The 15,288-nt window shown below is 32.6% G+C and overlaps 1 protein-coding gene and 1 long non-coding RNA gene across 5 annotated transcripts in view; one reads left to right on the forward strand and one right to left on the reverse strand.

Annotated features, from left to right (window-relative positions):
- LOC143242162 (sodium- and chloride-dependent GABA transporter 1-like) overlaps positions 1-15,288 on the forward strand; it is a 532,318-nt gene that overhangs the window by 508,835 nt on the left and 8,195 nt on the right. The window lies entirely within an intron of this gene.
- On the reverse strand, positions 12,174-14,681 carry LOC143243101 (uncharacterized). The gene is made up of 3 exons (XR_013023886.1): positions 14,561-14,681; positions 14,283-14,409; positions 12,174-12,421 (listed from the first exon to the last, which is right to left on the reverse strand). It is a non-coding gene; the product is annotated as an uncharacterized LOC143243101 (long non-coding RNA).

Genomic DNA, 15,288 nt, shown 5'->3' on the forward strand with positions numbered 1-15,288 from the left:
AGGTGTATAAAACACTTTACAAACTACTCACTAAAGTAAACCTTCACAAAGTAGGCAATCAAGTACGTGTTAGTAAAGTGAAACATAAATTAAAAAAAATTATATACCTTGATGGACAGATGAAATATTTACAATATACAGAATAGAGAGAAATCCATCAGTGTATCAACTGGTATTTATTTTAAAAAATAGTAATCAGTGAGTCGTTCATTTATTATATTTAGTGGTAGGATAAATACTGGTTATATTATAATAACTGTCTCATTCAAATAATATGTATGGTTTGTGAAACATTGAAAGAAATTATGTATTTATTACTTCCAATGTTACGAGTTGTCCAAATTGTAAGACGGATGATATTGATATCTTTTTTACATATTTAAACCTTCAAAATGTTAAGATTGTGTATCTAACTTTCCGTGTTATGATTACGCGACAAATGTATGAGTTCTAGATTGAAAGTTAGTGTAATAGAAGTAATAATTTACTTGAATTGTAAACAATACTGGATTCATAATATGTGAAAGAAAAGGTATGTATTATCTTTTTTCATGAGAAACTTGAGAGATACTGAAATAGACGTTGTATGTTGTTTGTCTATGTTATATAAACGATCAAAATACTTCTTTTTGATGTATTCATTCCCTGTCTGCATGTTTCTAATACACTTGTTTTATTTACACCTTTATAAGAGTAAACATTGAAATATTCCTGATGAGTGACATTTTACAATTCTTGCTTTGTATATTGAAGATCAGTTTCAAACTGTAAATAAGGTGCACGGCTGATTTATTTTCATATGTTTTGTATAATTTTCTAAATAAAGAAAATTTTAATTATTAGTGTAAAGTGAATATTGATTCGCGTCTATTATTATAAAATCATTATATTAACCAATATTTTTGTTGCAAACACTGAATTGTTAGCAGAACTTCAATTACTTGGTCCTTGGACTAACTATGTAGTATTGTTCAATCTAGACCTGATTTCTAATTCCATTCAAAAATGTTAAATAATGTTTTGAAAATTTATTATATCACTCAAAATCTTAAAACTTGGTTGATAACTAAAAGTTTTAATTAAATATCATCCTTTAAGGACAGGAAATTTAATCAACTGATTATAAGCTTCCTTTTATGACAATTTAACTAACAATCAAATTAGTAATTAATTATGTTTTGTTGAAACATGTGTTTATGCTTCATGACTGCTTAAAACATATTTTCTACTTTGTGGTAAGATGACTTAATCAGCATTCATTGTCCTTTTTAGGGTGATTTAATGAATTAGTTTTAAAGAGGCTTTTAAGGATGATCTAATAAATTTATTATTGGCGTGATGGGACATGACCACTCAGAAATATGTTTTCTACTTTGTGATGTAATCGTTCATTATGGCCGCCTGTTGAGTATGGAAGTATAATCTCGGCCCTACATAAGTTAGTTGCGCCCTATGGTGACACTCGTTGAACTGTATTCTCAAGACAGCTGGTATGGGTATTAAAACTTTATTAAAATGAAATACAGAACAACGTTTCAAACTTATTTATTTTAATTACAGTTTTTCAATATCCCTAGCAGCCATCTTGAGAATAAATTTTAAATTCAAGTGAGTATTTCATCATTACGAATTACTTGAACTATGACATAATGATCGCCTGTCATGGCGACCTAGCAACGGGTCACTTGTGGCAATTTTTAAAACTATGACCTACTCATCTTTGATAACATTATCCCCTCTCGTTCCCCCTGAGGCAGTCGGTCAGTCCCGGGAGGCGGTATCCTTTCGCCATGATAATTCCGGACTAACTACTCTCACTCTGACTCCTACAGTTTTTATGATACAATAATTTACATTGTGTCATCTAATAACTTATCCTGTAACCTATGGAAGCCAACATTTATAAATTAATGATATTGAATAATGATAATACTCATATACTTTACAACTATTACCTTGAGGGAAAGGTTACAATGCTCTTTCTTTCCAGGCAATCCTTGAAATGTGATGTCATGTTTGTCTGCTCATGGTGGTGGACTTGACAAATAGGAGCTCCGTCATCTGCTATATAAGGAAATTTATGGTAACTTATTCTGTTTTTATTGATTCCAGAATATAATAAGAAGTAACTATGTATCGTTGAATTGCTTACTTCGTGGAAATTAACTCTTTATCAATCTACAAATGCCACTAAGTAGATCAGAGGTCACCCAAGTAGTATCTCGTTGAAGTAGTTCTCTCTCCTTATATGTCAGACTAATATGTGATAGTCACGATTCTGTAATATTTGTAATATGTCGTATTTTCTGTATTCATCTTAATAGGATGGTAAATAAATTGTTTACTTTGATCGCAATATTTTTGTTTGTTTTATATTTCTAGAATCAGCAAGACCTTGACAAGCAGGTGGTACATAAGAAGTTACTAGCTGTTTCCTTAGTTATTCTTTCTTTTATGGCCCAGCATGACCAAATGGTTGAGGCACTTGACTCACAAACCGAGGGTCGCTGGTTCGAATCATAGTCACACCAAACATGCTCACCCTTTCAGCCGTGGGAGCGTTATAATGTTACGGTCAATCCCATTATTCGTTGGTAAAAGAGTAGCCCAAGAGTTGGCAGTGAATGGTGATGACTAGCTTACACTGCTAAATTAGGAACGACTAGTGCAGATAGCCTTCGTGTAGCTTTATACAAAATCCAAAATAAACAAATATTTATTTTATAGATAGATTCTATAACAGATGTACACGTTTTGTTGTGAATTGTGTGACCTCACTTACGATTTTCATGTAAGAATGACATCCCAACGTATTTATCACGTGTATAATGAGTTAACGTTAAGGTACTCTTACCTTCACATAATTTATAAAACTGTGAGGCTCGTCATTTTTATTTCCGTAACATAAATGTTTTATATTACCGGTTTTATTCTCCAGAGCAGCTACATTCCATTGTTGATTGTAACAGATGTACTGTCATGCATTTATTGTAATACCTACATCTGTTTCATTTTGATGTACGTGATGTATATTGGATGTCCTGTCTATTCTTTAAATTTGTAGAAGATACTCGAGAGCAAGAATCAATAACATGTGGTTTATGTGTTTTCGAATATTGTTGAACGTTCGAGAATTTCGTGTGATTGTTTTATAAAAGAGATGCACTAAGATACAATTATTACTATTTGCCAGCTAGTAATTACATTATAAGCCTCAGAAGCTATACTTGTTATTAACGCTTATTAACAGGAAAACTACAGAATTTGAGCAAGAACATTTATATATTTCGAACATTATGAACCGTTCAACTTCAGAGAATTAACTTCGGGCATTAGTATTTCAACGAAGACATTAAATATACTAGTCAGTAAAAAACCGGCTTATAAGCGGTGTGCGGCTAGCCAATAAAGACAGCTTAAATAAGGTGCAACGACATCAATTCAGAATTAATTTACTCGTCGTAGATCCGGACCGTCGATAAAATATTCAGTTTTAGACCAGATAGAAGACTAAGTATAGTTTGTAAAATTCTTGTGTATAAACCAATATTTCTAATAACTATTTGTAATAATTGTTGTTATAAATTGTACTGTTGTTTGTATATTAAAATATAATTGCGTTAAAAAAGAAAATTGTGTGTAAAAATGATAACATGAATGAAGAGATAAGATAAATAGTAAAGATTTTGTTTTTAACAAAAATAATATATCTTAGCGGACACATAAATTGATACCTTACCAGTTATTACTTTGAGGTAGAATTCAAAATTAAAACGAAAGTATCTGGACTTTCGCTTTGTGCATTGTTTATAAGTTTTCTGTATTCACACATACAGTGACAGATCGGCCAGCATTTGATTCTACCTATTATATACCATAGTGTCGTACTGACCCAAAAAGTTGGTGACGTATATGACCATTCTTTCTTCTCGGAAAAGCGAAATATTATTTTATAACATAAGTCTGCAAATACTTAACCTGAGAATCTCCTATATCACAATTTAACCTAAGAAATTAAATGTGAAATAAAATTTGAAAAGGTAATTGAAAATGAAATAAACTAAGACGATATTTACTAACTATATTTATACGAATTATGTAGTACGTAACCAAAATCAAAGAGTTGTTTATAAAAGATTTCAGACCAATTATTAGAAACTTACTACTAATAACGAACTCAAAATTGTAGTTTATATAAAAGTAAAACTTAAAAATTAAGAAAAGCTATTTTAAGTTTATGTAAGCTAAATGTTTGACAATTACACCTCAGAAGAAAAGTAGATTTTGTAATACTTAGCCTACATTTATAAATATTATTTAAACCTATAAATGGAAGCGTGTATCAAAATGGTAGAAAAACAATGAACAATAGCAACATAAGGTGAACGAATATACTTTCGATTGTTAAACGATATCAAAGTGAGTCAGTTAGTTTTAATACTAACCTTTTCATACCTTTATTTGACCTAAGGTATTTGTGACCTTTTCTGTTTTTGAATCGTTCTGAGAAAATTACCTTAAAGCCCTCACAGCCATAAGTCATTTTAACACAATGTTATTACACATTTTTCAAATCGCACTTTTAGAGATACGTTAACCTTCGAAGGTGCTTCTTGAACAAAAATAAAACATTTAATTGAGGATACAACTAAGATAAAATATTGAAAATTAGAACGTAGTAAACATGTTGTTTCCAGTGGCCATTTTCGTTTCACACTTTAAATTAACAGAAACTTCTCACCCTTTTATCAGCCACCAGATTTTAACTACACAAAGAGACTGGAACATTTTGCTAGACACTCTGTTATCTAATTCCATAACCACAACATTCTGCAAAGACAACCTAGATACTTACGTAAAACAGGTCACGTAATCACCCACCGAAGTAAACAAAAGTCAACCCCTACTGTGCATAAAGGCAACACACTCCAACACTGGAAATTAAACCTTGAATTACACAACTAAATACTCGAAGTAAGATGACCTAAAAACTTCATGTTGTCAGGAGACAAACCAATAAAAACCACACATAAACAGAATACATGCACTAATTAAGAGAAAAAATTATTAATCTTGAAAAACCATAATAACAAAAATTAAGGGAAATAAATCTGAAACAATTGATTCAAATCTTTAACATCCGACAAAAATGACAAGACATTATTCCATCACCTTAAATACAGTAACACTACCGGCTGATCTGCTTACTAAGTACTTTAAACAATCTTTCTCTAGTGTTATTTCACCAACCGTTTGAACAAAACTCACCTACTTGTTACCAATAATCACATTTACAAATAATAAACACGAAGTAGACACATACGTAGAAAACTTAATGAAAGCTGTTAATAAAGCAACGGCTGACAGACCCTGTCAGCTTCAAGGTAACACTCTTGAAATCACTGAACTGATATACGAATACAGGAACAACAAACAAAGAATACCCACCACTAGAACTAGATGGAAAAATAGCGTACACTAACACAGAAAAAGATGAGATCTTAAAAAAACACACCTAGAAAACACGTTCAAAACACATCATGAACCAGATATGAACAGATACTTCTATAATACAGTCAATAAATGTATTGATCAAAACAAAAACGCATACACACCTATGTTCCAAGTAAACACATTATTACAACCAGAGAAAACAACAGACTGGAGCACTCATCAACTAATAAAAGATATCACAGTAACAGAAGTAGAAACTGCTATAAAAAAACACAAAAACAAAGCTCCTGGAGAAGATGGTATCCAAGCTATCCTCCTAAAACACGGCACTCAGAGATTGTATGAACACCCAACAGCATTATTTAACCTATCATTATCCGCTGGATATATCCCCGTTTCTTGGAAGGAAGCAATAATCTTAATGTTCCAGAAAGAAGGAAAGCCAGCGAATAAACCAAACAACCACCGCCCAATTAGCCTAACCAGTTGTATCGGCAAAATTTTAGAAAGAATAATTAGTAATCGTCTATCCATATACTTAGAAGTCAACTCAAAATTACCCGAAATTCAAAATGGATTTAGAAAATACAGACAAACTACAGACCACCTGAGTCGACTAACAGAATCAATAACAGACAGTTTTAATAAAAATGAATGCACTGTAGCTTGTTTTCTCGACATTGAGAAAGCTTTTGACACAGTGTGGCATAATGGTTTACGTCATAGATTGCAGGAAATGGCTTTACCCCAGGGAATTATTCGCTGGCTATCCAACTTCCTGGAAAACAGAATGTGCAAAATAAATGTGAATGGGGCCCACTCAGGGTCCTTTTCACCCGAGGCAGGACTCCCGCAGGGAGGGGTAGTTAGCCCTATATTATTTATCATGTATATGAGTAATATGCCTCTGTCGGACCTAAATTTAAGTTATGTATCACAGTTCGCTGACGATGTAGCAGTCTGGAAAAGTGCCCCCACTCCGTCAACTGCAGCAACAAACCTCCAACCAGTCCTAAATAACATCGAAGAATACTGCCAGAAATATAGAGTAAAAATCAACATTCCGAAAACCCAAGTAATATTATACAGCAGATTACATAAACTAAAAAAAGATCCACCCAAGCTATACATGAATGGATCACTTTAATGACTGCTACTTCTGCTAAATTTCTCGGTTTAATTTATGATACAAAATTAACGTGGTTACATCATACTAACAATATTCTGATACGAATCTGGAAAAGAGCAAATTATGCAAGAAGCCTTTCAGGTAAAAAACCAAGGAACAACACCAGACAACATACTTAAAATCTACAAAACGTACATTAGACCCATAATAGAATATGCATCACCTGCCTGGATTAACATAGCACCCAAACAATTACAAAAACTACAAAGAATACAAAATTCAGTTTTAACTTCGGCATATAAAGTACCACGTAGCACTTCATCCACATTCATGCACAAGTATGCAAACATAGATACAATAGCTGAAAGACTCTTGCATAATTCTATAAAATATTTTAATAAGAATTGGCATAAAAATGATTTAATGTTTGATCTTGACAGATACCATGTGCACGATGAAAGTAGCCCTAAATACCTCTCAACTTTTAACATATATTTATGAAATATTAAACAAACTGGCCACCATGCACTTAGCACTTAAACCTAGTTTTATATTATTATACCCTATTTTTCTTATTTTATTTTATTTTATTATTATTACTACTAGTAGTAGTAGTATTTTATGTATGGAAGAAAGAAAAAAAATATACATATATATATGTAAAAGAGGAAAAAAAATTCTCGTCGAGTCCATGCATGGACAGCGCCCTGAAACGGGTCTGAGTACGGTGTCATACTCTGGCCCAAAGATATACCTATTAACAAACACTTAATGATAGACGCCATCAACGTTCGGGATGGAGGAAGAGGTCTGATGTACCTAACCCTCCTGGGTATTTAACATCACTACCAAAATACAAACACAGAGGAAGTCGAAGTCTGAGACGCATGTTTGTTTGTTTTTTGAATTCCACACAAAGCTACATAAGAACTATCTGTGCTAGCAGTCCATAATTTAGCAGTGTAAGACTAGAGCTAGTCATCACCACTCACCGCCAACTCATGAGCTACTATTCTACCAAGGAATAGTGAGATTAACTGCAGATTATAATGCCTCCACGGCTGAAAGGGCGAGCATATTTGGTGTGACTGGGTTCGAACTAGTGACCCTCAGATTACGAGTCGAACGCCTTAACCAACCTGGCCACGTCAGGCCCTTCTGAGACACATGGTCTAATTATACAATGCAGGCGTCTCAGAAGACAACATTAGATTTTATGTGGTCTCATTCTTAAAATTCAGATATACAGTTTAAACGCACAAAAAAAGACAAAATAAAGTACATGATTTTGTAACAACCTAAAAATTCACAAAGAGAACCTAGAGAATATTGGAACTATTTAAATTTAACAAAAACAACAATAATCTATTCCAGTAAGTAAGACAATAACATTATGGTTAAAACAGATAAAGCTAATGTTCAAGCCGATTACTATGAAAATTATTTCAGTAACTTAAATTCTTCAAATTTTGACACCCGACACCATAAACAGGTAAACGACAACATTAACACGAACCCTTCTTCACTTCGTGCTTCCTGCCAACAACTTATTTGAAAAATGACAACAAACCAACTAACGTAAGATAGTAAACAGAAAAATCACAATTACTAAATTTAAAATTGACATAAAAACACTTAAAAACTCAGACACGATGGAATTATAAATATTGCTTTTAAAGCTTCAAACCTTTTAATTCAAACACTTTGAATCTATCAGTACCAACTGGTTACTATCCTAACACTCAGAAACAAGCAACAATTAAGAACAAATCAATTCCAGACAATTCCTACTCCATCAATTTCTAACCTGTCTTAGCAAGCTAGTGAAGAAAGTAATATGAAACAGGCTACCATACTTCTGTGAAACAAACAATCTGCTATTAGAGATTCAAAACGAACCAAGAAAAAACAGACAGACAATAGACCACCTGAAACAACTAACGGAATAAATAGAGAAATCATTTAATAACAATCAATAGGTGTATTTCTAGATGTTAAAAAGCATTTAACAGTGTCTGGCACAATGCCATAAGTTACAAAGAGCTAAATATCAATGGTACAGTAATTAGATGGATATCGAACTTTTATTATTTTTCTCTCTGATAACCCAAATACGTAATGTGGTGAGGGTCGAGTTAGCCATATAGGGTGCTTTCTTTAGATAAAATTATCCTAAACTGTATTGTAACGACAGAGCAGAGGGGAATATTCCATCTCGACTTTGACGAAAAGAAATGATTATTTAAAGCTCTGGATACAACCTTGATATCCAATACTGTAACGACTTTTTCTTCATATCTTTGACTTGTTTTGGATATATTACTTTAAACTAAACGGATTATGTACTGTTTTTTATAGTTGAAATATATCTACAACAAATCACAAGTACCTACAGTAAATAATCCTGCTTATACATACCTTAAAATCTGACTTACCTTCTATCGATGCTATAAAAGGAACAGCAACAAAACCTGTATCATGCGAGCTTAAAATTTAAATGCACACACATAAAATAGTTCGTAATCGTTACATTTAACAGCAATTTAAACTGGCACAAGTATTTCAAAAACGTTAACTCACAGTGTGTAATACTTGTATGTTGTGGTCCCCCGCTAGTACAGCGGTACGTCTACTGAATTACAACGCTAAAATAAGGGGTTCGAGTCCCTCGGTGGGATCAGCAGATAGTCCGATGTGGCTTTGCTATAAGAAAACACACACACTTGTATGTTGTGTACTGCGATAATCATTAAAATGTTATGTAAAGAAATAGGATCTTTTAAATGCTAGTAACGCTAATTAAAGTATTTTGTACGTTTGTATTAAATGTTTTGTATTATAATTATGGTTTAATTCAATTCAGTTAATGATCTATAAGAGTTAATGTTATGTAGAATTTATTATTAATTCGATATAACGGTTATAGTAACCGATGCTTTATTAAAGATATATAATAATATACAACAAAAACTTCATTGTATAATTTATTATCACAAACTTTAATCACTTCGTTTATTATTTATGGTTCTGGACTAGCAGCCCACTTATTACGAAATAGGCTTAGTTAACTCAAATCTGACCTTCGGCTTCTCAACCAAGCTTGTCAGTGACCTTAACTTGGTAAACTTTGTAATTAAGGATTGGTAACAGCAGTATACCAAAAGTACTATGAAGGAAAGTGACATTTGATCCCGTGTTATCAAAATTCTTTCTTCCTGCGGTAACTGTCTATATGCATGTTCCAGTTTGACATCATATATCGATTCGTTCGTTTTGCGAACTTATAGAAATGGAAAACAACATGCATGATTAAACAAATCTAGGACTTGTTTATGTGCGAATTTCTGACAGCGTCTTGATACATTTGCAAGTTCTGGTAATTTAAGTAATAGCAGTCATTAAATAGTTAGATTATCATATTTAGTTATTGTTATTTAGAATTAAGTACAAAGTTACACTCTGGCCTATTTGTGCTCTGACCATCAAGGTTATCGAAACCCTGATTTTCACGTTGCAAGTCTACAGACATGGCGCTGTGCCATTGGGGAGGGGGGGGTTATTAAAGTTAGTTGTTGTAAACTGTATTAATATAGATGATATATTTAAATTGTTTTTATTTTCACATAATTAAACACGGACTTTGACCACATGTGGAAGTACTGTTACAGTTTATTTATTATAATCTTACAAACAGTTGTTAAAATAATAGCAATTACATGTAAACGTATATGAAAGTCTGCCTTTGTACAATAATTCACACATTCCATAAAACTTTAGTTATGTAATAACACTTTTATGCATGCTACTTTATCTCGTATTTCACAAAGTCACATTAGTAAAAGGTTTTAATTAATATATGTTATCGCCCTGGTATGGTGAAGTGGTTAGGGCGCTCGACTAGTAATCTGATTCGAATCACTAACACACCAAACATACTCACCCCCTTTCAGCAGCTACCATAAAGCAATGAAACAAATAAGTGCTCTTTTAGCCAACTAAGAAACTAAAGATCTAGGCCTTCACCCTCGTGGTATAGACAATGATTGAAAAGGAGTATCAGAGAATTTTTCTTTTCCCGACTTGAAACATTGTAAAAATGTTATTGTTTCCCTAATCTTATTGAAGTTTATATTATTCATTGGTAAAAGTGTTGCGGTAATGACTAGCTGTCTTTCCTCTGGTCTTATACTGTTAAATTAGGTACGGCTAGCTTAGATAGCCCTCGCGTACCTTTACGCAAAATTCAAAACAAACATTATTGCTCCCCCATTTTCAGATCGACTTGGCAACAACTCAAAGACCATGAAATACACACTTTTCTATCTGTGTAGTTAAAGAGGTATCGCGATAACAATATTAACTCCCTCTCCAGTCACATTTCAAACTTCTCTGTTTTTGTACTGCATGTTGATATCAATTAATTCTTACATGTCTTCCTTACAGCTTCTTTCCGGGTACAGTCAGGGCTTTTTTATTTGACGCCCTGGCCCTAAAAGTGGGTTTTCTCGGGGTACTGCCGTTTTCCACCACTGCTAAATTTTCAGTCTCATTGGATCTATAGATACAAATCCAGAAAAAAAAAAAGAGGCCCGTCTGTAAGTATCAAAATTTTAGTTAACCAATGTCATGTGTTTAAATCATGTCGACATACTGGTTTGAAACTCTCTACTTTTTCCACTTCGACCATATCGACGTCAAGAGATCTTCAAGAAATTGTAAGCTGAACTTCTCCCTACACTCTTCACACGCATTCCGACTCGCCGACCCCTTTTCGCAGCTCGTATCGACGCTCCTCAAAGATATAATAAATCTGTGAACTTCATCAGGTCAATCGGAACCACCACTCGAATTCAAAAAACAAGATCTACCCTAATTCAGTGATTAAGTTTCGAAATTATGTGACAAATTAACTCTAGCCGCCTGTAGGGTGAAGAGAAACAATAGTTTCTGACCGCCCCGGGGTTTTTTCGCCTCCCTTAGGAGTACCAATTAATAATTTAACCCGAATACCTACCACGTAACACACATCTCAAACTCTTAGTTCAGACTCTACAACTATAGACTATTCACTGTCAAGGTAGTGAAAAAGAGTTTTTACTACAGTTTTCTTTTCTACTCAAACTGGAGTTATTCGCTCTTTAACTCCACACCTCCGGAGTTTGCAGAGATTAAAATCAACGCAAACATTCAAGATATAATTATAGGATGTAAAGATCTACATGTGTATAGAATTTGAAAAACATCCATAAAAGTTAATTATGTTTTTCTATCAAATAAGATTTGTTATTTCGTTGCGCAGAAAGAAAACAACAAAATCAATCAACTTTGCATATTTTATACTTACTGTATTTTATAATGGAATGCTTTAGAATTTAGTAAGAAGTAATGGTCCAAGAGAGTATATTCAATAAAAATATGCGATAGTTTCGAGTAACATAATCGGAGCTAGAGAAGTTAAATTATATATACAGCGTGTGTACGTGACCTGCAGGTCCGTTTGTCAAACGTGCGTCTTGAAGTAACGTTATTGGGTGTGGTCATTTTTCGTCTGATATCGTATATGTTGTGTACAATAATAATAATAATAATAATCATATCTTCATAATATAAAACGAAGTTTTATTTTCACTAAATTAAAATAATTTATTGTAAAAAAACTGTAAAATTATATAAATTGAATAAAAAACCCATAATCAGATACACTTAAAAAGTAAAATTAATAATCTTCAGGTGAGGTGAAATACTGATACATGGATAACCTTTCCAAATGGTCAGTTACTTGTAGTATTCTTTGATGTAGAATGTTCAAGTCTTCTTTATTGAGGAGATTTCTGGTTGCTAAATTAAGACCAAATAACCCAATATTAGATTTTATGAAGCTAAATTATGCGTGAAAAACATTGTAATATTAGAATCCATTTGGTAGTTTCTACAAATTGTTACTTATTTTCGAAGATCACTCTTCACGACATACATACACTCACAAAATAAGTCTACTTATATTTTTTCACACACTGGATCCATACTTGCATGGAAACACCACACGTTAAACCCACAACAAGAAATTCTAGTCTTTATTTCTTACTTACTTCCATGATTACTGAGAAGGAATGGAATTTTCAGATACCGTTTACTAAATTCAATGGGTATCTTACAGTTACGTTGGACATTCATGAGGACAGTGTTCAATTCATTGTTCTAAACGCGTATTAAAGTTTAGTCTGCACTGCTTTCCGATAACGAACAACCGAGAGGACAGAAGTTAACCAAACCAATAGCCCACAGAAGTGTTATCCTGACGAAAGCCCAAAATTGTTCTGCACAAAAACAAACACTATCATGCCGCGTTGTCAGCACAGGCGCTTAGTATTGTTAAAATGCCCTCTTAATCAACTATAAAACCAAAGACCTAGGCGTCCATCCTAATGGTATAGACACATTGAAGTTTGTTATATTAATAAAGTCATTATTATTACACCAAGCTTACCTTCTTTATAAGAGTTTTAACTTCATGTCTTTCTAAAAGGATAACAAATTCTTTGTCCAATACGCTTTTGGGTTTTCGTTATCATCTTAATTTTAAGACAAAAGAAAGAAAAACAATTACAGATTTGTTATTAAGAAACATCTATTACAACTAAATAGTTAATATGCATAAGGAAATATGAAGTTTGTAATACTATTATTTGCACGGTTTCACTCCCCTTCTTAAATAATTGTCTAACAATACCGTTATTAAGAAGAGCAACCTTAAAATATATTTATCATTTGGTTTAGTCCGCCTAAAACAAGGTTTATTTGTATTAATCGCTGTTATGAAGTACTCACGACACTAACTGCCCTAGCGAGATTTCTATGTTTCACTTAAGATAAAGGAATGAAGACCATAGACCCAAAGTTTCGTACTTCTATAGGCTTACCACTACATTTAGGGACAGTAAGATAGGCAATATAATTAATACCACCTGGTCGCAAAACCTGATCCAAATTTAAAATAAAAAGTTAAAACACATCAGAGCCGAAAACGAATTAGAGGCACCAGACCACGTAACCGTAATTCAGTAGTATAGAAAACAACTTAAGATTGAAATAAATTCAAGCAAAATCTGCAAAATGCTTTGCCAGGAATATAAATATAGAAAAGCAAAAAAAAAAAAAACAAAGCAAACAGAGCAAAGTATTTCAATTGGAAAGTAAGATATGATGTTGAAAATAAAGAAAGGAGTGATGAGAAGAGCAAGTGACCCGAGAGGTCAAGATCGAAGTAGATTAATAGAAGAAAGCAAGTCTAGGTATACGATGATTGTGGAAAAGATAGGAACACTAAAGCCTCTAAAGAAATTGTTTTTTTGGTTTAAATACTCCACGAATATCAAATCTCCAAAAAGATTCCGAATAGTAGTTTATTTTTACCAACCGACGCCTACTGGGATATATGTCAAAGTTTGACAACTCACAAAAAACAAAAGTTAGAGTAACAAAAAGAACGGTTAGTGATGGAAAGATGAGCAAATTGTTTCTAAATGATAAAACTGTTCCAGTTTTTTTGTTTAAAAGAACAAGTTATTCGAAGTTAACTTAAATTTACCCATTTTTAATAATTTAAAGTTTCCAACTACATTGGAAAGAAAGACAAAATTTAATTGGTTAAGTTTAAAAATTTATAAAGCGAGGAAGTCTTCTTACATATCAGACATACCCGTTTCAATTTCGAAAACGTTTTCTTATTTTGATTTCTTTTCACTTTTTTAACAGAATTAGGAAACCTATTGAAGATAATTTGAGAGTGTTGTTCACCTTTCCTGCTAGAACCCATCTCACCAAAACTTTTTCAGATAAACAAAACAAAAATACATTAACATTGTGTACTCCTTATTAAACACTTCTGCTATTGGTAGAATTAAAACGAATCAACTCACAACTAAACACTTCCACACTTATTCTTAAAACTTTAATCACACTATTAAACACGTATACCTTAAAATTAAATATAAGTTACGAATTATATTTCAACTTTTTGAAAAAAAAAACACGTTAAAATACGAATCAAATATACAACACATATAGATTTCTATAGAAAATAAAACGTTAATCGTTGTTAGCTCCTTAAATAGCACACTTAAGTACGTGTAATCTAAATAAGTACAACTTAGTTAGTTAGGGGGCGGGAGGATGTTATTCCCCTCAAAGTTATTATTTGCTTCACTATAAAGTATTCATGAAGAAACAGGTTTAGTCATGGGGGAAGTAACTACTTCCAAATAACAGGAGGGGGCCCTATAATATTCCTAGGGTAATTCCATGCATTTTGCGCTACACCCTATATCACGTCACGTTTTTACCATTATTTAAAGTATTTTCAAAAATGAATTATCAAACTCATAATTTGGTTGCTTATTTGATGCTTCAAAATAAAAATAGTTCGATTATTTATTTTGTTTTTAATAAAACAAGAACGGTAACATTCCTGATTTACAAAAAAAACAATTCCACTTTTCAAGAGCAACTCTAAAAAAACGGGAACATATGAGTTTTTAACTTGTTTACAAGATAAACGTACAAGATTATCTTGACATTTTGGAAGAAAAATCAGCAAAGAAATACTTAGCACGCTCTCACATTAAATCCATCTGCTGTTTGACAGCGATAGTGCTTGATTATTGTTAAATGATCTAAGGATGGACTGTAATAGTCTGGTGAAGTGA

Source organism: Tachypleus tridentatus, unplaced genomic scaffold, assembly GCF_004210375.1.
Source record: "Tachypleus tridentatus isolate NWPU-2018 unplaced genomic scaffold, ASM421037v1 Hic_cluster_2, whole genome shotgun sequence".
NCBI classification, from domain to species: Eukaryota; Metazoa; Arthropoda; class Merostomata; order Xiphosura; family Limulidae; genus Tachypleus; species Tachypleus tridentatus.